The sequence below is a fragment of the Megascapheus bottae genome, chromosome 9, assembly GCF_031878675.1.
Source record: "Megascapheus bottae isolate mThoBot1 chromosome 9, mThoBot2.hap1, whole genome shotgun sequence".
Taxonomy (NCBI): Eukaryota; Metazoa; Chordata; class Mammalia; order Rodentia; family Geomyidae; genus Megascapheus; species Megascapheus bottae.
The window spans coordinates 38517193-38539202 of record NC_143517.1 but is presented as its reverse complement, the minus strand read 5'-3'; positions in this window follow the sequence as shown (position 1 = coordinate 38539202).

The window sequence follows — 22010 nt, the reverse complement described above, 5'->3', positions numbered from 1 at the left end:
ATATGTTATGATTTTTTTTGAGATCAGTTAACATAGTTCAATTCAAGATTGATATTAAAATATTGTTACTGAATCAAATGATCAGTTGGCGTCGACCATGGTCCAGTGGTGCTAGATTATGGAGCTGGAGTCCTCCACTGTGCCCCAAATTCTCCTCAGTTATTGGATCTTGGGGAGTAGGGTGGGGAATGGTCCCAAGGGAGAGGCCTGGTGTTAGGGAATGTGTTATGATGGAAACAATTGTTTACCAGTGACACTAAGGTATTTCAGTGTTTTATGGCCATGGTCATTCAGCTGCACTGGGACAAATGTCAGCCTTGGTGAGGTTCATTTGCAGCTTAATATGGATGCTGTGAGTTTGTAGCATGTAGAACAGGCTGCATTTTTAAACAGTTTTAATTTCCCTAGGTGGGGTGGTCCCTGTGATCTTTTTTGATATGTTTATGTCTGGAGAAGTATGCAAGTTTCATATCAGAGAAACACTGACTTTTGTCTAGAACTGTCTCCACTGAATGGCCACCAGAATGGGCCATTGAGCCCACCTGGACTGTTGTCCCTGTAGTGGCACTGGATAAATCCTCTTGCTTTGAAGGAAGACAGATGCACGAGAAGCTGTGGGAGGAAGTAGTGGTGATCATACTTAGACTTGTGAAACTTTCTAATGGAGGCTAAGCCTCAAATCTGAGTGTTGAAACAAATACTCTCCAACAATTATTTTCAGAGTCTGGAAGTACCAAAGTAAAGTGTGCAATCACTAAGAAATAAAGATACTTGGATCTATTCAAAACTTCTTTGTGATGCCAAAGCTTTTAAAATTTGGTCTCATTTAATTTAGCCACAGGGAGATGGTGGGTAGAGATCTGTGGGCCCATTCGGCTTCAGCACTGAATATAGAAAGGTATTTAACTACATTCTGGATGTTAATGAATGCAAATTTCAGCAACTCTGCCACATTCCCCAGTGAAACTCTGATCTGAAAGAATTATACAAAGCCATGCATTCTCTGTAAGCATGAGAGATTTCCCATGGAAAAAGATAGAGTTCATGAAGTGCAGCCCTATCTTCTTTTTTCACTTATAACAGCCCAGATTTAATAATCATAAACAGGAAGGGGATCAAAACCAGAAGCAATACAATGATTTTTTACTTCCTTTCCAAAATCCAGAAGCACAGCATAGGACTTCGCATTTGTTATTGGCAGGCTACGCATATTTCCCAGTTTCAGCATAATCAGGGAATATCTTAAAATAAGATGAGAAAATATATTTAACACACCAATTCTTTAGATGTAAGCAAAGCTGACAACTTTAGAAAGAAAAGATTCATAATTGGAATACAAATATTTGCAGAAAGTAATCTAGTTATTTTGTAAACATATAAATATAAAAATGTAGGGCCGGGAGTTTGGCCTAGTGGTAGAGTACTTGCCTAGCATGCACGAAGACCTGGGTTCGATTCCTCGGTACCACACACATAGAAAAAGCCGAAACTGTGCTGCGGCTCAAGTGGCAGAGTGCTAGCCTTGAGGAAAAAGCCCAAGGACAGTGCCCAGGCCCTGAGTTCAAACCCTAGGACTGGCAAAAAGAAAAAGAAAATGTAGCATTGAGTGGATTAAGGCTAAGGATAAAATTTAAATAACTGAAATTTGTTTTTTTTTAGTCCTTTTTTAGTACAGTATACAATTGTTTTCATTTTGTAAACTTTGTATAGGACTTTACAGAGTCCTATCTTATAAAAGCTGTCTTCCACCTTTTATAGTACTTGCTTTGAAAACAGAGATATTGGGAAAAGGGAACACAAGAGCCAAGTACATCCTGAAGGATCATGGGGGATGGCTTGTAGAGTATAACAGATATAAGATACTAAGGGGCGAGTGGCTCAGGCCTGTAATCCTAGCTACTCAGGAAGGAGGCTGAGATCTGAAGATCAAGGTTCAAAGCCAGCCTGGTCAAAAAAAGGACCCGAGCCTCTTATCTCCAATTAACCTCTAAAAAATAGGAAGTGGGGCTTGGCTCAAGGGTAGGGTGGTAACCTTGAGCTGAAGAGTTTAGGGACAGTGCCCAGGCCAAGTTCAAGCCCCATGACCCCCCCGCCCCCGCACCTGCCACACACAAAAAAACAAAAACAAAAAACCCCCCAGAGACTAAGGGAGTGAAGTTGTCATCATCAAGAATGGTTCTGACTAGGAGCTCAGATCTAATGGCCCGGATACCTAACATGGCTGGATGGAAACAGAATCCTCAGAAGAATCTTTGAAAACCAAATAGGACAAATATCCAGAGGCATATTCAGAAATCTTCCAGGTTACTGAGTAAGGAAAGATTACTGAGAATGAAAGAATATGGAAGACCAAGAATAAAACAGCCAGAAGAACTAAAGGCAAGGGGTATCTTATTAAAATATGGCACGGGGTGAGGAACTATACTATTGATGCTTATTGTTGCTGATCCAAAGGGAATAATCTGGAGTGCAGGCCAAAGATATTCATCACCAGGTTATTTATCATAAGTCAAAAGTGGAAATAATTGTGGGATGCTGTTGGCTCAGGCCTATAATCCTAACTACTCAGGAGGCTGAGATCTGAGAATCACAGTTCATAGCCAGGCTGAGCTGGAAGGTACTTGAGACTCTGACTAACCACCAAAAACCTGAAAGTGAAGCTGTTGGTTCAAGTGGTAGAGTGTTATCCTATAGTTCAGGGATGGTGCCCAGAATCTGAGTTCAAACTCTAGGACTAACACACACACACACACACACACACACACACACACACACACACACACACACGGAACTAATAAGAGTAGAATGATTAAACAAAGCACAGTAAGTTTATATAATAAATATAGCATGCAGTCATAAAAATGATGTTCTCCAGGAGTTTCTTACTGAAGTGAGAAAATATTTATGATATGCATAAACTCAGTTTCATTCCGATAAACAAAGAACCTTTTGCTTCAGGTTAATTCTTTGAAATAGAACTTACAATTTTCTCCATATAATTTTTTCTTCACCACATTTGAAGGAAAAGGAGGGATTTGTAATTCTTGGCCTTAGAGAGCTGAGATGCAAGTACAAGTGGAATGAAGTCAGTTACTTATCAAAATATTACTTTTGTAATCAGAAAATGACATAACCGTTATTTTAAAATACTATTAAAATTCTCACTTTAAACATGGGAAAAATTATGGAATGCCATTTGGCAAGCTAGTGTTATGTGCTCCCCAGAGCAGCTGCCTAATTGCTGTTGCTGAATATTCTAGGCTGCTGCTTTTTATGGAATGGAAGGCTGAGCAAAGTTTCTGGACCCAATGGGGACACTGGGATCATGCAGCTCCTTTCAGACCTTTCTAGGTAGGCCCAGACCTCTACCAAGAGCAACTTAGAGTGTTGTTTTGTGTATGTATAATGTATTGAGAGAGCCAAGACTGGCATATACTGTTATGGTCTTTCTGTTGACTAGAGCATAGAATTGACCACAACTTCTATGATAGGTAGGGCCTTGTGTTATGTTCAGCGTCACCTACATTGGCTCACTACAGGCTTACATTTTGTTATAATCCTATTTGGGAACATTAGTAATTCATGTAGGGTCTGAATGATAGCTTTTTCATTCAAGCAGTAGTCTTCAAGCTTTTGTACTTAAACAGAGAAATAGCCATTCTTCAAAATGAAGCTTCTATGAGGTTTAAGATGTCAAGAAAATGAAGGAAAATGGGTGACTTAGCTGCTCCCACTTAGCCCTGTGCTGCACTCCAGGCTTTGTCCTGCTTCCTTCTTCCAAGTACTTTTCCCCACCCAGAACAGCTCTAGGAAACCCCAGGCCCTGTAAGCACTAGAAAACCACAGAACCTAAACATTTTCATGAGAATGAGCTCTGTTCTAATCCCAAACAGAAAACAGAGATTCTTCAGCTTATGGATGGCCTAAGCTCATTACACATTAAATATCACTGTGGCTTGTGGGGTGGGAGGGAAAGAAAATAGGATTTCCCTTAACTGGGGAAGATTTGAAAGTCTTCAAACCATTTCCTCTCTTAAACCTTATGATTTATACTTTACACTATGAAATCTGAGAATGAGATAACACTGCTTTATGGAATGCAATATAAAATTAAATTGAACTTCAAATTTTTAATGTATTCCAGGGTCAAATGAGTATATTTGAGATGCAGGAAAGTAAAGTAGTCAAACCATGCATCAGAAAGTTTTTGTGTTTTAAGATGTATTTTTTGGCATGAGTTTTTCTACCTTTCTCTTTTTCTTAATTAAAGTGAGATTTCACAGTGTTTCTTCAAATTCCTTTCTCAAGGACAGGCTTCAGTGTTCTGGTCAGGCAGAGCCGGGTCTCAATCTTACCCTTGTCATTCAGGTGAATGTGTATTAGGAAGTAGGTGCTTAAAGGTTGCTCTCTGCCAAAGAAGCTAGTATAAGCATGTATATCACAGGGTTGTTGTGAGGAATATATGAAAGCTTCATTTAAGCACCTGTCACAATACCTGGTATGCTGTAATGCTCAATAAATATTGCTTATTATTGGGATTTTAAATTGTGAGCTTCCAAAACAGTGGTTAAAAAAAGGAATCATGCTGTCAGTTAGAGTCACCAGAAGTGTTTGTTACACTATGAATTATTGATAGTTTGGATCAATTGAATGAAAGCCTTTGGGCTGGGGCCCAGGCATAGGTAATTCAGAAGAATTACCTTATGAATTCTAATGTATGCTTAGGATCAACAGCTCCTGGGCTGAAATATGCCGCTGTGAGTGAGCATGTGTGATGGGGAAGAAGGGAGGTGAAGGGATGGAAGCCTTAGGGTGCTCTGCCTCCGTGTGGGCAGCTGAAGGGGCAGAGGCTGATGGTCAAAGTGATTTCAGAGACACTGGCAGATAAGAGAACCAAGAATCAGATCTTCAATATCCATGGCTTAAAAAATATCATTGTCGGGCCGGGAGTTTGGCCTAGTGGTAGCGTGCTTGCCTAGCATGCACGAAGACCTGGGTTCGATTCCTTGGTACCACATACGTAGAAAAAAGCCAGAAATGGTGCTGAGGCTCAAGTGGTAGAGCTCTAGCCTTGAGAAAGTCCAAGGACAGTGCTCAGACCCTGAGCTCAAGCCCAGGACTGGCAAAAAAAAAATATCGTTGTCAAAGTATTTCTCATTGGTAATTCACTTTTCTCTCAACAACACTGTAAGTACTCAGGGCATGCTCAACTAAAGAAAGATACTGAAGAAAGAAATCTGGTCATTTTCTTCTAGTGAACAAATGCGAGGTAGAGTCAGTTCATACTTCTTCCAGGTGGCCTTCCAGGATAGCACCCTACAGCTCTAACTTAGCTCCTCAACCTGAAATCTGCTCCTTCCTGACTTCTTAACTTGTGATTCTCAGTTTTAGGGAACCTTCTAGAAAGCGAGGATCTAGGAATGTCCTTTTTTTTTTTTTTGTCAGTCGTGGGGCTTGACCTCTGGGCCTGGGTGCTCTTTAGCTCAAGATTAATGCTCTACCACTTGAACCACAGCTCCACTTCCAGTTTTTCTGGTGGTTAATTGGACATAAAAGTCTCATGTACTTTCATGCCCCAGCTGGCTTTGAACTGTGATCCTCAGGTCTCAGCCTCCTGATTAGCTAGGATAACAGGCATGAGCCACCAGCACCCAGATAGGAGTATTCTTTTGCCTCTCCTACAGAGAAAATGAACAGAAAAGGAGAAGGCTCCATGGAAGTAAGTTGCATAGGGAGGCTTGTCTGTGGAGCTTTGAAGTACAAGCAACTTGACACAGTCAGGAGGAATTCAGTTTTGAACTTTGTAGTAACAAAACTTTGTAGTGCTACTTAGGTACCCAAGCTCCCAGAAGTCAAACAAAGCTTGTGAATGGGAGACAAATGGATTACTTGATGGATTTCAAGTGACTTGTGTTGTATTCCAGGAAAAGCTGATCTGCAAATACATAATGTTCTCAATGTCCCATGAAACTTCTTAGAAGAACCTGTTCCAAAATACACTGTAGTCTGGGTAGCAACAAAACCCTCACAAAATATCACCCACTCCCTACTCTCCCCAGAACAATAACCCCAAATTGGATCCAGCCTTTTGACACTCTAGTGCTGCTGAGTTAGTCCAGCACACACAGAGTTCCTCTGCCCTCTAGGATCTGTTGCAACCTTAAATGTTATAAGTAGATGAAGGGTTTACAGGAATTGCCTAGTTGGGCTTTATGTCTTGATTTGTGGTCTCACAAGTGGTTATAGACTTGATCTGGATTCAAAGAAGCCAATGCCCACAGCATCAGGAAGTGGGCTGGCCTGGAAACAAGGGCAGAGGCTCATTCACATGCAGCCTTCTGGGAAGAGAGCTAGGTTTGTGTCATGAAACAGACCATCAAGGCGTTATTCTTTGTATGTTTATGTATTTATCTTTTTAATAAGGCTTGGTTTAGTAATGTATTCTGAGATTATAAATGGCATATAAAATTTCCCAGGACCTTACTTAGCGAAAGGCAGACTATTTTAAATTAAATTATATTATAATAAAAAAATTTTAATTAAAAAAATTTAAATGTGGAGCTTGAACTCTGGGCCTGGGTGCTGTCTCTGAGCTCTTTAAGCCCAAGGCTACCACCCTAACTCTTGAGCCACAGCCCCATGTCTAGTTTTGTAGTGATCAATTGGAGATAAGACTCTTACATTCTTTAGTGCCTGGGCTGGCTTTGAACTGAGATCCTTAGATCTCATCCTCCTGAGTAGCTAGGATTACAGACGTGATCCATAGCACCCAACTTTAAATTATATGTTAATTGTAGCTATTGAGAGGAATAATGTCTAGAAAATTTGCGTTCTAGGAATTTATCCTGGAGGATCTCAGAAACATAGGCAGAGGAATGCCAGTGTTGTGCCTTGCTTTCTGATTCTGATAAAAGTGCTATAGTCACAGTGTTTTTAATTAATTTATTAACATTGATTCTTACATCTTATTTCAAATGCCATGTTTAACAAACAAGTACTCAAGAAGGGAATCTCTATATACAATCACTGGCACTTAGATTTTAGAACATAATTAAAATTAAGCTGAGGGTTTGTATGTCATGGATACATATTAATATATGTAATAAAACATCATGTCTATAGAGTATATAGCCTATTATAAATTTTTATGTCTATGTAGTTATGTTTATATCTCCTAGACCAAGTCCATAACCTCGGGTACCCAAATATTGAGTCATTGCTCTTGTACTGTTTGGATCTAATATCCACATATTAAGGATACCATGCACCTTTTGTTCCTTTGACAATTTAAAAAAAATTTTTTTTTGCCAGTCCTGGGCTTGAGGTCAGGGCCTGAGCACTGTCCTTGGGCTTTCTCAAGGCTAGAACTCTACCACTTGAGCCACAGCACCACTTCCAGCTTTTTTCTATGTATGTGGTACCGAGGAATCAAACCCTGGTCTTCGTGCATGCCAGGCAATCACTCTTACCACTAAGCCAAATTCCCGGCCCCTGACAATTTTTTAAAAAAAGATTTTTATTAACATTGATTTTTTTGCCATTAGTTTTTTTTATTAAAGAATTTATTAACATTGATTTTTACATCATATTTCAAATGTCATGTTTAGCAAACAAGTATTCAAGAAGGGATTCTTTATATACAATCATTGGCACATAGTCACAGTTTTTTATTTGTGGTACTGGGGGTTAAACTTAAAGCCTATGCACTCTACACTCGAGCCCCACCTTTACCCTTTTTACCTTTGCTATTTTCTTCATAGTGTATCATATGCATGCCCAGGCCAGTCTGCACCTTGATCCAATCTGCTTATTCTTCCCATGCAGCTAGAATGATAGACATATACAGTACTGTACTACATCCAGCTATTGATTGAGATAGAGGTCTTCCTCAACATTTATTCCCAGGCTGGCCTCAGATTATATTCCTCCTCATCTTTGCCTACTAAGTGACTAAGATTTAAGCATGAGCCATTGGCACCTGGTTCATTATACTTTTGATGAGCTATCATGGAAAAAGATTGCCACAGCAAGATAAACTGAGAAGAAGGGAGATCATGGGATGGTTACTCTGCCTTCTGTTCCTCAGATATGCTGTGTTCTTTCCTGCTATAGGGCCTTTGAAAGACCTTTCCCTCTGCCCCACCCATGTTCTAGTTCCCTAAAAGATATGTTCAGTTCCTAACATCCAGAGTGTGACCTTATTTGGGAATTAGAGTGATTGCGGATGCAATAGCTTGAGATGAGATCATCCAGGGATACAGTGAACTTTTAATTCAATATGACTATTGTCCAAATGGAAAGTCATGGGAGACATAGGTTAAGCAGCCTGTTATATCAGAGACTGAGACTTGTTAATACAGCTGAAAGCCGATGGATGCCAAAGACTGAGGCCACTACCCACAGGTAGGAAGAGGCAAGGAAGAATCCATCTAGAGTCTCAGTCTCAGAGGGAGCATAGCTCTACAGATACCTTAATTTTAGACTTCTATCACTTAGGATTAAGAGAGATAGAATATTTCTGTTATTTTAGACACTCACCTTTTGGTGATTTGTTATGTCAGTCTTTGAATCCAGTGAGTGTACCATCTATTTGAGCTGTGATCAAATATTACCATTTGTAGAAGAATTCCAGACCTTTCCACAGCCCAAGTTATGTCCTCTTGTTACATCATTATTGTTGAATTTGTTTTTCAGAATAGTCTGTAAACTAGAGGCAGAGAGGGTTTTTAATATATATTTTTTATTAAAATGTTTTTAATAAAAACATTTATTTATTTATTTTGTTGTCGGTCATGGGGCTTGAACTCTGGGCCTGGGCTCTGTCCTTGAGTTCTTCAGCTCAAGGCTACCACCCTGCCTCTTGAGCCACAGAGCCACTTCCCAAAGAGGATTCTTTTAAGGACCTGTTCCTTCAGTCTTACTAATGAGGGTTGTATTTGCCGTAAGCATCCATTCTAAATGTTTGTTGAGTCCATGAATGATTGCTTTTCAAAATTATCTGGAGGCTAATACTTTATGAACAGAAGTTTTCTCATTAAAAAGTACTTTATTTGAAAGATGAGATTGCTTTCTTAGAAGCTTGAAATCCAGCCTTTCCATACTTAGTCATAATATTTTTCTTCAAAGTACCTTAAAAATATTTAGGTGCAAGTTGGGTATTGTGGATTACAAAAAATAAAATCTTATTTCAATTGCCTGAAGTCTTATTCCCCTCCCATTCCAGAAACTGCATCTTTGAATACATTTTGTATATCCTTTTCTTGGCAGATTGAACACTTATGGAGAAAACATGACCACTCATTGAATATAAAATAAGTCAACTAGTTGTTGAAGGCATTTTTGTTGCCTTTGGTTCATTATGTTACGCCTTGAGTTTAGGCTGTTGGTAAAAAAATCGTAAAATATCTTCCCAAAGTTTCCTATTCTCTTTGGCCAGACTTCATAGAGTTAGAAGGTAGAAAATATAATACATGGATCATAATGTAATACATTGTGTCTTTCTTCTTCCAGTATCTAATCTAAGTTGTTAGAGTCATTATTGTAACTCTTGTTTTGAAGAGTTAGTTATTTGTATCTTTTCATGCCAGGGGTTTTAGCAAACAAAATGGCTTCTTTATGCCTCCATGTGACCTTCATATAATTTCCAACCATTTCAGTAGGTGAAAACTTGTCCATGATGGGGTGAGTTGAAGGGCTGGAGATAGCTTAGCCATGCCAGGTGTTGGGAGAAGGGGTATGGATGATTTTGGGCCCCCATTGTAATCCTTAACTTATCCAACCTTCAGTTTTGCACTTGCAAAATGGTAATACCATTTCATAGTATCAAGATGATGATTTTTTTATTTTGGTTGGTTGTGGGACTTGAACTCTGGGTCTGAGCACTGTCCCTAAGCTCTTCAGCTCAAGGTTCTACCTCTTGAGCTACAGAGCCACTTCCACTTTTATGGTAGTTCATTGGAGATAAAAGTCTTATGGACTTTCATTCCAAGGCTAGTTTTGAATGGCAATCTTAGATTTCAGCTTCTTGTGTAGCTAGGACTACAGGCGTGAGCCACCTAGCGCCCTGCTAAGATAATGACTTTTAACAACACGTATGAAAGTGCTTGACCACACAATTGTTCTGTGTCTATGAATCAAATATGAGGTTAATTTGGTATGATTATATTGCATACTTTGATAACACCTTGCCATTTACCAAATGTTTTGTACACATTCTGTTGCTGAAATTTAAAAAAATATGGCTAAGCAACTGGGCTAGGCACTAAAGCTGTACAATGAACAAGATATAGTTCCTACTACCAAGATACTTATGATCTGGTAGGAGAGATAAGCAGGTACATAATCAGATAATTTCTGTGCTAAATGGAATGATAAAGGCATGGCTGAAAAATAATTGTAACAGATATTCATTTAGTGTTTATGATGTATCATGGGCTTTGCACTGTACTCCATACCTGTAAACTCTTTGTAACAACCCATGTAGCAGTACAATTATCTGGGGAATGTGCCTATAGTCTCCTAGATGATGATGGATAAAGTGAAATGAAATCCATCACAAGTTGATCTTAAATCTGAAGCTTGATTGTTGTTGCCTGCTTCATCACCAGGTGTTAAGTTCTTATGACAGTATAACAGCCATTCCAAACTCACTTGTAATTCCTGGGTTTTGGTGCATCATAAAAATCCAACAAAGCCAGGCTGGGAAAAAAGGACCTGAGACTCTTATCTCCAATTAATCCCTACAAAATGGGAAGTGGGGCTTGGCTCAAGGGCAGGATGGTAGTCTTGAGCTGAAGAGCTCAGGGATAACACCTAGGCACCGGCCAGGGGTAGGGCGGTAGCCTTGAGATGAAGAGCTCAGGGATAGCACCCAGGCTGAGTTCAAGCCTCAAGCCTCATGCCCCCTCCCCCCTGCCCTACCTGCAAATCCAACATGACACTATGGACAATAGCTTACTTGTATGTCCAGATTCCTGGGTATTGACCAAGAAGATTGAAGGGATTGTTGACTCAACAGCTCATGCGGACAGCTGGCATACTCCATGTCTGGTGGTGATAATGGCTGGGACCTTAGCTTGGGCCACTAGCTGAAATACCCACATACAGCCTCTGTATGTGACTGAATTTTCTCACAGATGGTATGTGGATTTAAGAACCAGAATTTTGGGGCTGGGAGTTTGGCCTAGTGGTAGAGTGCTTGCGTAGCATGCACGAAGACCGGGGTTTGAATCCTCGGACCACATACATAGAAAAAGCCAGAAGTGGTGCTATGGCTCAAGTGGTAGAGTTCTAGCCTTGAGAAAACCCAAGGATGGTGTTCAGGCCCTGAGCTCAAGGCTCAGACTGGCAAAAAAAGAACCAGAGTTCTAAAGAGAACCAGGAAGAAGTTGTGCGGCCTTTTATGACCTAGTTTCATAGGCTAGACTGGAAATCACACAGTGCTATTCTGCCAGAATTCCAAGTCTGGCTCCCTCCCCAATTCAAGGGAGGGGTTATACACCTAACTTCTCAATGTGTGAGGTTGGAAGATACAGTACCACAGACCTTCCTCTGTCCATCACAGCTCATATCCCCACAACACGGAACACATACGCATGCATCCCCTTTCTCTTCAAGGCCCCCATGTCTTATCCCAATAAGGGCATCAGTCAGAAGTCAAAGAACTCATCATCTAGATCAGATCAAGTACAGATAAAGTTCTTTTCAGTTCCTCTTAAAGGCTGAGAACTAAAGGAACACATTATCTGCTTATCTTTCTCCACCCAGTAGACAATTATGAGACAGGCACTGGCTAATGGCAGTTGCATTCTCACTCAAAAAGAAGACTAGAATATGACTACTGGTCCAAAGGGATTTGGAAATTGAGCTGGATATTTGTTGTCAGTTTTTGGGCTTTAACTTAGGACTTGAGTGCTCTCCCTGAGCTTTTTCCACTCCAAGCTAGCACTCTACCTCTTTGAACCACAGCTCCACTTATGTTTTTGTGGTGATTAATTGGAGATAAGAGTTTCAAGAATCTTCCTGCCCAGGCCTTGGACTGTAGTCCTCAGATCTCAGCCTCCCTACGTAGCTAGGATTATAGGCGTGAGCCACCAGAGCCTGGAATGTGGTCATTTTTTGATTAGGTTCAATTTTACTATTTGGGAGTTTCTTTTGGCTTCTGTTTTTTACCCCTGAATTATCTTTCTTTCTGTAAGATGCTGATAAAGTATGTGACCAAATAATTTTCTTAGCCAGTCTCCTGCTCATAGTAGTTCACAGGTTAAACAACTCCTACCTGCCTTTTAAATTTGATATGATGGAAAGATCCCCATCCAATCCCTTAGGAAAAAACCCATCCCATATTTCTCTCAGCCCTTTCTGCCTTGGGTTCCACGGTGATTGTGATCTTCTGGGTCAAGAGTAATAAACAAGTATAGTAGAGAGGACATTTGGGTTTCATGATGTCTTGGGACCTGTGTGATGAGACTTGGAGACTGGAGATGAATCAGTACCTCAGAGATACACTCATCTGGAAAAGACTTGTTTACTCATCTGTTTGGTAGCTGCTGATAGCTATTGCCTGGGACCTTAGTTGGGAATGTCATCCAGACCACCTATACCTGGTCTCTAGGTACAGAGGCTGTACCTAGGGCTGCTAGGGTTTCCTGGCTGGGTTTGAAGAGTGGATTTTAAAGGAATTAGAAAGACACCTTTAAGACATAGCTCTGCAGAGTCACCTACCATCCGTTCTACTTCATCTTACCTACTTAAATTTAAGAAGGGGGAAGATGACCTTTTCTTAATGGAAGAAGTTTCAGAGTTATTGAAAAACAACAGAATGTGGATGGGAGTTGCTGTTGTAATCATCTTGGAAAATAGCTATAATATCAGAAAATTTGGAATTATCAAAGATAAACAGAAAATTTCAGGAAAGAAACAATTTCTGGTTTGAGTAGAAAATGACATAATTAGCAAGAATAAGTAACATCGTGCTTTCATTTGATGGCAAGAGAAACAGAGCTGTACAGTTGCTATGAGTAGCACATCCTACAGTGACTAGTTTACACGAAAATATTTATGTATACAAGTTCTGTTGTATTAAAAGTGTTCACTTATTTTATAATCAAACATCACACTCAGTGAATGTTTAAGAATGACCTGAAAATGGTAAAAACAGCTACTAATTTAATAGATCTAGTTTAAATGAACTGGTAACGTGAATCTTACAAATAGGAGAAAGTGATAAGAACCAAGGATGTGGAAACAGAGACATCAAGAAAAAAGAATTCCATTACCTCGATAATAAAAAATAAAATGAAAAAAATGTAAAGGGGGGGGCGGGAGTTTGGCCTAGTGGTAAGAGTGCTTGCCTAGCATGCATGAAGACCGGGTTTTATACTTTGGTACCACGTACATAGAAAAATCTGGAAGTGGTGCTGTGGCTCAAGTGGCAGAGTGCTAGCATTGTGAAAAGCCTAAGGACAGTGCTCAGGCCCTGAGTTCAAGCTCCCCTTTTCCCCCAAATGTAAAGAAATAACTTGTGTTGGCACATCTTTAAAACTTTTTTCCTCCTGTAATGTAACCACAATTATTCAGTCTAACAGCTGATCATAATTAGAAAAATATTACTCATATTAAGGATCTTTGGATGTAATATGGGCACTAGGCATTATTCAGTTGGGTTGCGTCTGAAAAAGAAAAAAAGAAAAAAATTCTATAGAGGGGAGGAAAAGATCACAGGCTCTACTACAGTGAGATGCAAAGGAATCCAGATAGGATACTGTTTGAGCTGCATTACGGTTTGTTAATGCAGAGGTCTGACATTGTTTTCCTCATTTGTATCTTTGTATCACTGTACTGGTAGTACAGTTAAGCTGTCTGTGTAATTCCTTTCCTTGTTTTTGTTTATTTATTTATTTTTCATTTTATTGTTGGGATAATGTATGGAGGGGTTGCAGTTACATTTGTCAGGAAATGGGTACATTGCTTCTCGAACCTTGATACCCCTTCTCATGTTTTTGTTCCCCTTTCCCTTCCCCTACCCCATCCCAATCATCTTGTTTTCCCTTTTTCTTCCTTATTTCAAATAAATAAATAAATGTATATACACTATACCAGGTAACAAAGTCAGATACAGTAACAATGTGAGATTAATCAAAGGGCAACAAAGGAAAAGAGAAATAACATAATACATTAAGAACAACAATCACTCAAGATAAACTCTTGTTTCCATATTCTAGAGTTCATTTCATTTAGTCTCATCCTATATGACCTTATGTACATAGGTTTTGAATTGTAATCCTCTGCTAGGAGAGTCCTAGATGTGTACTAATTACTACAAATGAGGGAAACCATTGAGCCTATGTTTCTTTGGGTCTGGCTTCACTTAATATGATTTTTTCCAAGTCTTTCCATTTCCTTACAAGTGGGATGACGTCATTTTTTTCTGATGGCATAGAATTCATTGCATGTAAGTACCATAGCTTGATCTGTTCATCTACTGAGGGGCATCTGGGTTGGTTCTGTATCTTTTCTATGGTAAATAGTGCTGCAATGAACATCGTTGTGCTAGTGGCTTTAGTATGTCCTTGTTTCTGGACATTTAGGTAAATGCCAACGAGTGGGATTGCTGGGTCATAGAAGAGCTCTATGTTTAGTCTTTTGAGGAAGTGCCATACTGCTTTCCACAGTGGTTGAAGGAGTTTGTACTCCCACCAACAGTGTAGTAGTGATCCCTCCTGGCCATATCCCCACCAGCATCTATTGTTATTAGATTTCTTCATCATGGCCATTCTAACTGAAATGAGGTAGAATCTCAAAGTTGTTTTGATTTGTGTTTCCTATATGGCCAGAGATGTGGAGCAGCTCTTCATGTGTCTATAGGCTATTTGTTTCCTCTTCAGATAAGTCTCCCTTTAAGTCTTTAGCCCACCTTTTAATGGGATGGTTGCTTCTTTGAGGATTTCTTTTTGAGAGATAGATGGAAGGTAAGTGCTGGAAGCTGATGTCTGTAATCCTAGGTATAGATTTGAGGATCATGGCTTGAAGCCAGCCCAGGAAGGAAAATCTATGAGACTCTTATCTCCACTAAACTACAAAAAAAAAAAAAAAAGCTTGAAATGGCATTGTGACTCAAGTGGTACAAAAGAAGTTCAGGGACAGTGCACAGGTCCTGAGTTCAAAGTCCCAGAACCAGCATCCCCCCCCCAAAAAAAAAGAGATGGAGAAGGCCACTTGGGTGTCTAAATGTACCCCCACCTACAAACTGGAATTCTGTAGTTACAGAATGGCTTGAAGGCCTCTCTCATCTTTCCTTTCCTTTCTTATCATAGCCTGGCTCAATATTCACTTGTTGAAATTTAATTCCAGGGCCTGTTTAAATTTAATTGGCCTAGTGATAGAGTGCTGGCCTAGCATGCACAAAGACCTAGATTTGATCCTTTGGTACCACATACATAGAAAAAGCAGGAAATGGTGCTGAGACTCAAGTGGTAGAGCTCTAGCCTTGGGAAAGTCCAAGGACAGCTATCAGGCCCTGAGTTCAAGCCCCAGGACTGGCAAAAAATTTTAATTTCATTCTCAGCCCCAGCACTCATATTTTTCATATTGTTCAAAAGACAGGAAACACCTATAACACTGCTGTGGAGTTTTCTCTCCTAGCTTTGTCCTCATTTTGCTTCCTCATTGAATTTTCTTTTGCCATTTAACAAAGCACTTTATGTATTCAGTGCAACCTGATCTGTATCATCCCTTCAACATTCTCTCTCTCTCTCTCTCTCTCTCTCTCTCTCTCTCTCTCTCTCTCTCTCTCTCTCTCGCACACACACACTCTCTCTTTCTTTTTGTTGTTGCTTGAACTCTGGTCCTGGGCATTGTCCCTGAGCTCTTCAGCTCAAAGTTAGAGCTCTACCACTTGAGCCACAGCACCACTTCTGGCTTTCTGGTGGTTAATTGGAGATAAAAGTCTCATGAACTTTCATGTCTGGGCTGGCTTTGAGCCACAATCCTCAGATCTCAGTCTCCCTTAGCAGCTAGGATTACAGCCACTGGTGCCTGGCTGGACTTAGGCTTTCTAAAGAATTATACTATTTGAGCTCTCCACAGAGTCTATTATGCATCCGTTAATTCATTTGTAACTACTTACATATCTTCCAATGTGTTTTCACTAAGCTTGTTCAACCGCTCTGCAAAGCAAATATGGATGTTCCTCAAAAAACTAAACACAGAACCACACTATAACCTAGCAATTCTACTCCTGGGCATTTGTCCCATAGAGTACAAACAAGACAACAGTAAAGCCAATGACACAACCATGTTCATTGAAGCATTATTTGCCAGAGTCAAGATGTGAAATCAGTCCAGAGGATCCTCCATGGATGAATGGGTCAACAGTATGTGTTATATATACATAATGGAATTCCACTTATCTGTCAGAAAGAATGATGCTATGAAATTTGTAAGAAAATGAAAAGATGTGGAATAATTATATTAAGTGAAGTAAGCCAGACCCAGAGAAGTAAAGGTTGCTTGTTTTCCCTCATTTATGATAACTAGAATGTGCCTATACATCTATAAGTAAATGTATGGTGGTTATTTCTTAGCCAGCAGTAGCAAGCAATACAAAGCAATACAACTACCCTTCACCAAATACTAGGAAATTGTTGAAAAATTTAGAAAAAGCTACAGATGGTTGACTGCTGATTTATGAAGGGCCTAAGTAAGACATGAAATGGCTAGATATATTTACAGTTTAGTTAAACAGGATAAGGAGAGAGCATAATGAATTCCCTACAAGTATTTGAAGTTATCAAATATCAAAGATGCGGTAAATAATTTAGTGATCTCTAAAAGAAAACATCTGGGATGAGAATTTTTTTGCTCTGAGCCAATGAAAACTTTAGTCAACAAAGGAAAATATCTTCTTGATCCTCTGCCTCACAGTTGCTCCTGAAGAAGCAGATGGCTCCTTGTTATGTCGCACCAAAAGAGGAGGAGAATAGAAAAAACAGTGGAGGTAACTTCTGGCCACCTTTCCTGGGGGTGGGTGGGTGGGTGGGGGTGGTATAATAGTGAATCAATAGGCCATTAAAACTGAACCTCCTAATCTCAGGCAGATGGGCATCTATTCTTTCTCAAGGATCTTCCCGGTGGTTAATTATGTTAGCCTGTAAGCCTTAGATTCTTTAAATGAGGAAATATTTAGAAATGATTTCTTGACTGAGAACATTCTCCCTTAAAATAGATACAAGGCACAGACAGGATCAGGAGACTAGGTGAATGGGCCTTGGGTCAGCAAATAATTAGAAGTAAGAAAAAAAAATTTTTTAAAGATGGCACATAGTCTGACTCTTATTTTATCTGGATGGTGGTTCCAGGGAGAGGCCTATTATTTTTGTTACTGAATGCTCAGAAAGGCTGGTAAATACTGGGCCGGCTGAGATTTTTTTTTTTTAAACCTAATAGCAAGATTGAGTATTTGAGGGAAAAGTAACTCTAAAAGAAGTTCCTGTTCCCTGGATAAATACAAGATTTCAATGCTCCAAGCAGCCATTCCAATTTCTTCTCCAGGAAACACATTTTATTCTAAATGGCCCATTTTGAAGTCTTTCTTGCAATTTGGAGAGTCGCATAGTCTGTTGGTTATAGAGGAACGGGTTTTATGGGAGCAATGCTGGCGTTCTCTTGGTGGGAAGGAATCCATAAGGGGACAGAGCAGCACAGTGTACCTTCTTGCCATTTGTAGAGAAGGAAATGTTCTGTCTGGTTTTAACAGGGCTGGGGCGGCATGAATGGCTTCTCCTGTATTAGTAATAATCTACCTCATGATGCTTTCAAAATAATTTGGATTGGCTTTTGCTAGTTTCTCACAAATGGATTTCTTCCAGTGTCTGGAAATAAATACCTGGACAGCTTGCTATTACCTATTTCCTGAGGGTGATTGAATTAAATAGTTGCTTTCTCTGATCTTGCTTTGCTTCACACTGTCTGGCCTTCCAAACGCTCATGCAAATATACGTGGGAAACAAGCACAGTACTTTCCTTCCCCAGGGGCAAACATTTCAGTCTCAGCATGGGAAAGACCAGGTTCTAGGCCTTTGGTGATGGTTCTGGGATGTAGATTTATATAAATGTGAAAGCTTTTCCTGTATGAGTGCTGTGATACTGCCCTAAATTTATTTATAAAGGAAATACTTTAACCTTCTGTTCACATTTTTCTTTTGATGAACTGATGGGGACAATCTCTTTCAAGATGAAGAATTCCAAGTTTTGTGGCTACTGAAAGGATTGGTAGCTTCTGAAATTAGAAATCATCACAAAAGGGTAGAAAATACAGATTGAGATGTACAAAAAGAAGAAAATTGAAGACATCTATAATTTCCAGCCTAATGAATGATGGGGAACTCTAGAAATGAACAATGAAGAACTCCAGGACACATCAGCCCGCCCCTGTCTCCCTTTCTGTTGTCAGGAGAAAAGAGATGCCCTCCAGACGTCTGCACACGCTCCCCACTCTAGTGACACTGGCAGCTCTAACATTGCCTTATGTTTTGTGGCTATCAGCATGGATCACTCTGGGCTCAGCTTACCGCTATCCTCCAGGTCATCCTCATTTCTTAGGACTATAATGACCAGCTTCTCCAATCTAATCTCCCTGCTTCCCACAGCTCACAGGTTTCAGATTTCATACTGCAAATCACAGTAGATAATTGACCTTTTATCTCCAGCCCTTTCTTTAAAATCCATCTACGTTTTCTTTCCCTAACCACTGAATCCTCACCTTTTACTGCCTCCCTCTCAGAGGCGGCTATCTTTTCTGTGCCCTTCATACCACAGATAGATTTGCTCCCTCTACTCATTATTCTTCAGTACCATGTTCAGATCAGTATCCTTATCTTCTTCCTGCAAATCCTGGCTTTGATCTCAATCACAGAGCATCTAAGATTTCTCCTCTTGAAGACATCTTCCAGTCTCTCCTTCCTCTCTTCCTTACTCATTCCTTGATGCATGTCCAGGCTCATGCTTTCTATAAAAATATAATTCTCCTATAATTTGAAATTCTTAAATATACACTCCAATGGTGAGATGCTCTTGCCTCTCAGTTCCTTGAAATATCTGATCTCTGCCTCTACTTCAAAGCCAGATCCTAGCTTCTCCATGGCCAGTAAGCAGCCTACCCCACTCTGATGTACTTGATTTCTAGCCTTTTTCCTATCACACCCAACTTTTTAGTACTACCAACATCCACAATCCTCCAATCTCTCATGTCTTCATCTACCACCCTACCCCTGAGCCACAGTCCCACTTCCCATTTTCAAGTGATTAACTGGAGATAAAAGTCTCATAGGCTGCCAGTGCCTATTTACTCTCTCTGGAATTTTATCTTTTTTTCAGAATGCCATGTAACTAGAATCACATAGTAGGTCCCTTCTCCAGATTGGCATTTCTCACTTAGCATTATGTGTTTAGCAATTTGTGTTTGGGACTGGGGCTGGTTTGCTGAGGTCTTTCCCAATGTTTCTGGCCCATCTCCAGCCTCTAGCCTTCCAGGCCTGGGCGGGCATCTCTCTCCACACCTCTCTCTAGTCTTGCCCACTCTTACCCATTCTCTGAGGTGGGACTTTAAACACTGATTTTGGGGAAGACAATATTTGCTGTGTTTTTTCTGGTGTCTCTTCTACAGCTAAGTAACACATTTCTTGCTAATCCCCCACAATGGGAGGCTTGTAATGCTTTGGGCATAAGTAGGGCTTCTTTCTTTTTCTTCCCACAGTGGGATTTGTGACCTGGGAACACTCAGACTTACTGTCCATCCACTGCTGGCTTAGAGCCTTAATTGCATAGGATATAGGGTTCAAGTGAGACTTTCCATCTTTCCCACAGTGGTGATTGCTCATCGCCTCCAGTCTTTTTTTCAATTTTATTTTTTAACATTAATTTTAAGTAGCTGTACAAAAATCTCCCCCATCTTATACCACAAAGGAAGGCTTTTTTTAATTCTCTTTCTCTGCCTCCAGTGTTTGTTTTGACCTACAGTTGTGGCTAAGATTCTGCTAGTGTGAAGTCCCTTTGTGGTTGTAGTTGTCAGTGGGGTCAGTGAAGTCACTGGAGACCATATTTGTCACAGTGATTCACTAAGGCCTTTAGTTGAGCTCTTATATGGGGTGTGGTATCTCTTTCTCTCATCTCCCAAGGGAGTCAGGGTCTTGTTCTGTCTCCCTGGAGGACCTTTCTTCCCTTAGATTTCTCACTAGAGCTCAGCTAAGACCTTAGCTCTTTCATGGGTTTAATAACATTATGAGTTTTCATTTTTTCCCCACATTGGAGTGAAAATAATGAACTTTTAGTAATTTATTAAAAAATCCTAGACACAAACTGAACACAGGAAAGATACTTATGTGTTTGTTTGTGTGCAATTATGTGACTCATAGTTACATAAAAAGTGACTGTTAGCGTTTTCTCACCCTTCCTGCATCAGCTTGTGAACCTTGCTCATAACCTCCTAAGTGGCTCAAAGGCCCAACGAGCATTACAAAAACGAATGATGATTTTTCTTGTTTTTCCCAAAGTGCTCACTCAGTGCTGTGAGTATATAATATTATTAGTTAAAAATTCTATCTTCTACTGTTCAGTTTAACCCCCCCTTCTTTCTTTCTTTCTTCCTTTCTTTCTTTTTTTTTTGTGGGTCACGGGGCTTGAACTCAGCCTGGGTACAGTCCCTGAGCTCTTCAGCACAAGGCTACTGCCCTACCCTGGAGCCAAACCCCACTTCCTGTATTCCAGAGATTAATTGGAGATAAGACTCTCAGGTCCTTTTGTTCTTTGGGCTGGCTTTGAACCTTGATTCTCAGATCTCAGCCTCCTGAGTAGGATTACTGGCATGAGCCACCAGCGCCCAGCCCTTCTTTCTTTTTCTTATTCTTGTTTCTTCCCCCTCCTCTCCTCCTCATCTTCCGCTTCTTCTTCCTCCTCCTATCTTAATTAGCAAAGCTGAGGAAAACCACTACTGGCTCCTATACTAGTTGCCCCTTAGAAATTCATGCTTAAGAACCAATGTGTGTGACCTTATTTGGAGATTAAGTTCATGCTGATGTGATCAGCTTAAGATGAAGTCATATTGGGTTAGGGTGGGTTCTAAATCTGACATGACTGATGCACTTATATAGCAGGGACATTTGGGCAGACACGGTCACCCAGGAAAGTGGCCATGTGAACATAGAGCCAGAGATTGGAGTTTCACTGATACAAGCCAAGGAGCACAAAAGATTGTTGGCACCAACTAAAGGAGTTAAGGAAAAGCTCAACCCAAGGTCTCAGCAGGACTATGACCCTGTAAATCCTTTGATTTCAGTTGGCTAGCATTCAGGATTATGAGAGAATACATTTCTATTATTTTAAGCCACCCAAGTTTGTGGTCATTTATTGTGGCAGCTCTAGAACATATATATATATAAGCTCCACTTTTTCCTTAGATCTCTCACTGCTTGGTTGTTCTAAGACCCTAGGTCTCTCCTGAGTTTTTTTTTTTAAATGTCTAACTTCCCTATTATCCCACTCTCTTCTGTCTCTATGACATAAGTATAATACTATTCAGGTTTTTTTTTCCAGCAATTTCTTTCTTTCTTTCTTTCTTTCTTTCTTTCTTTCTTTCTTTCTTTCTTTCTTTCTTTCTTTCTTTCTTTCTTTCTTTTGGCAGTTGTGAGATTTGAACTCTGGGACTGGGTGTTGTCCCTGAGCTCTGCAGCTTAAGGCCAGCATTCTTCCACTTGAGCCACAGCACCACTTCTGGTTTTCTGGTTGTTGACTGGAGTTAAGAGTCTCACGGGCTTTTCCTGGTTTTCTGGTTGTTGACTGGAGTTAAGAGTCTCACGGGCTTTTCGTGCCTTGGTTGGCTTTGAACCGTGGTCCTTAGATCTTAGCCACCTGAGTAGCTAGAATTTACAGGCGTAAGCCACCCGTTCCAGGCTTCATCTTTTTCTTATGCCTTTATTTCCAAGTTGTTCCATCTTCATGAGAGCATACATTTCCTC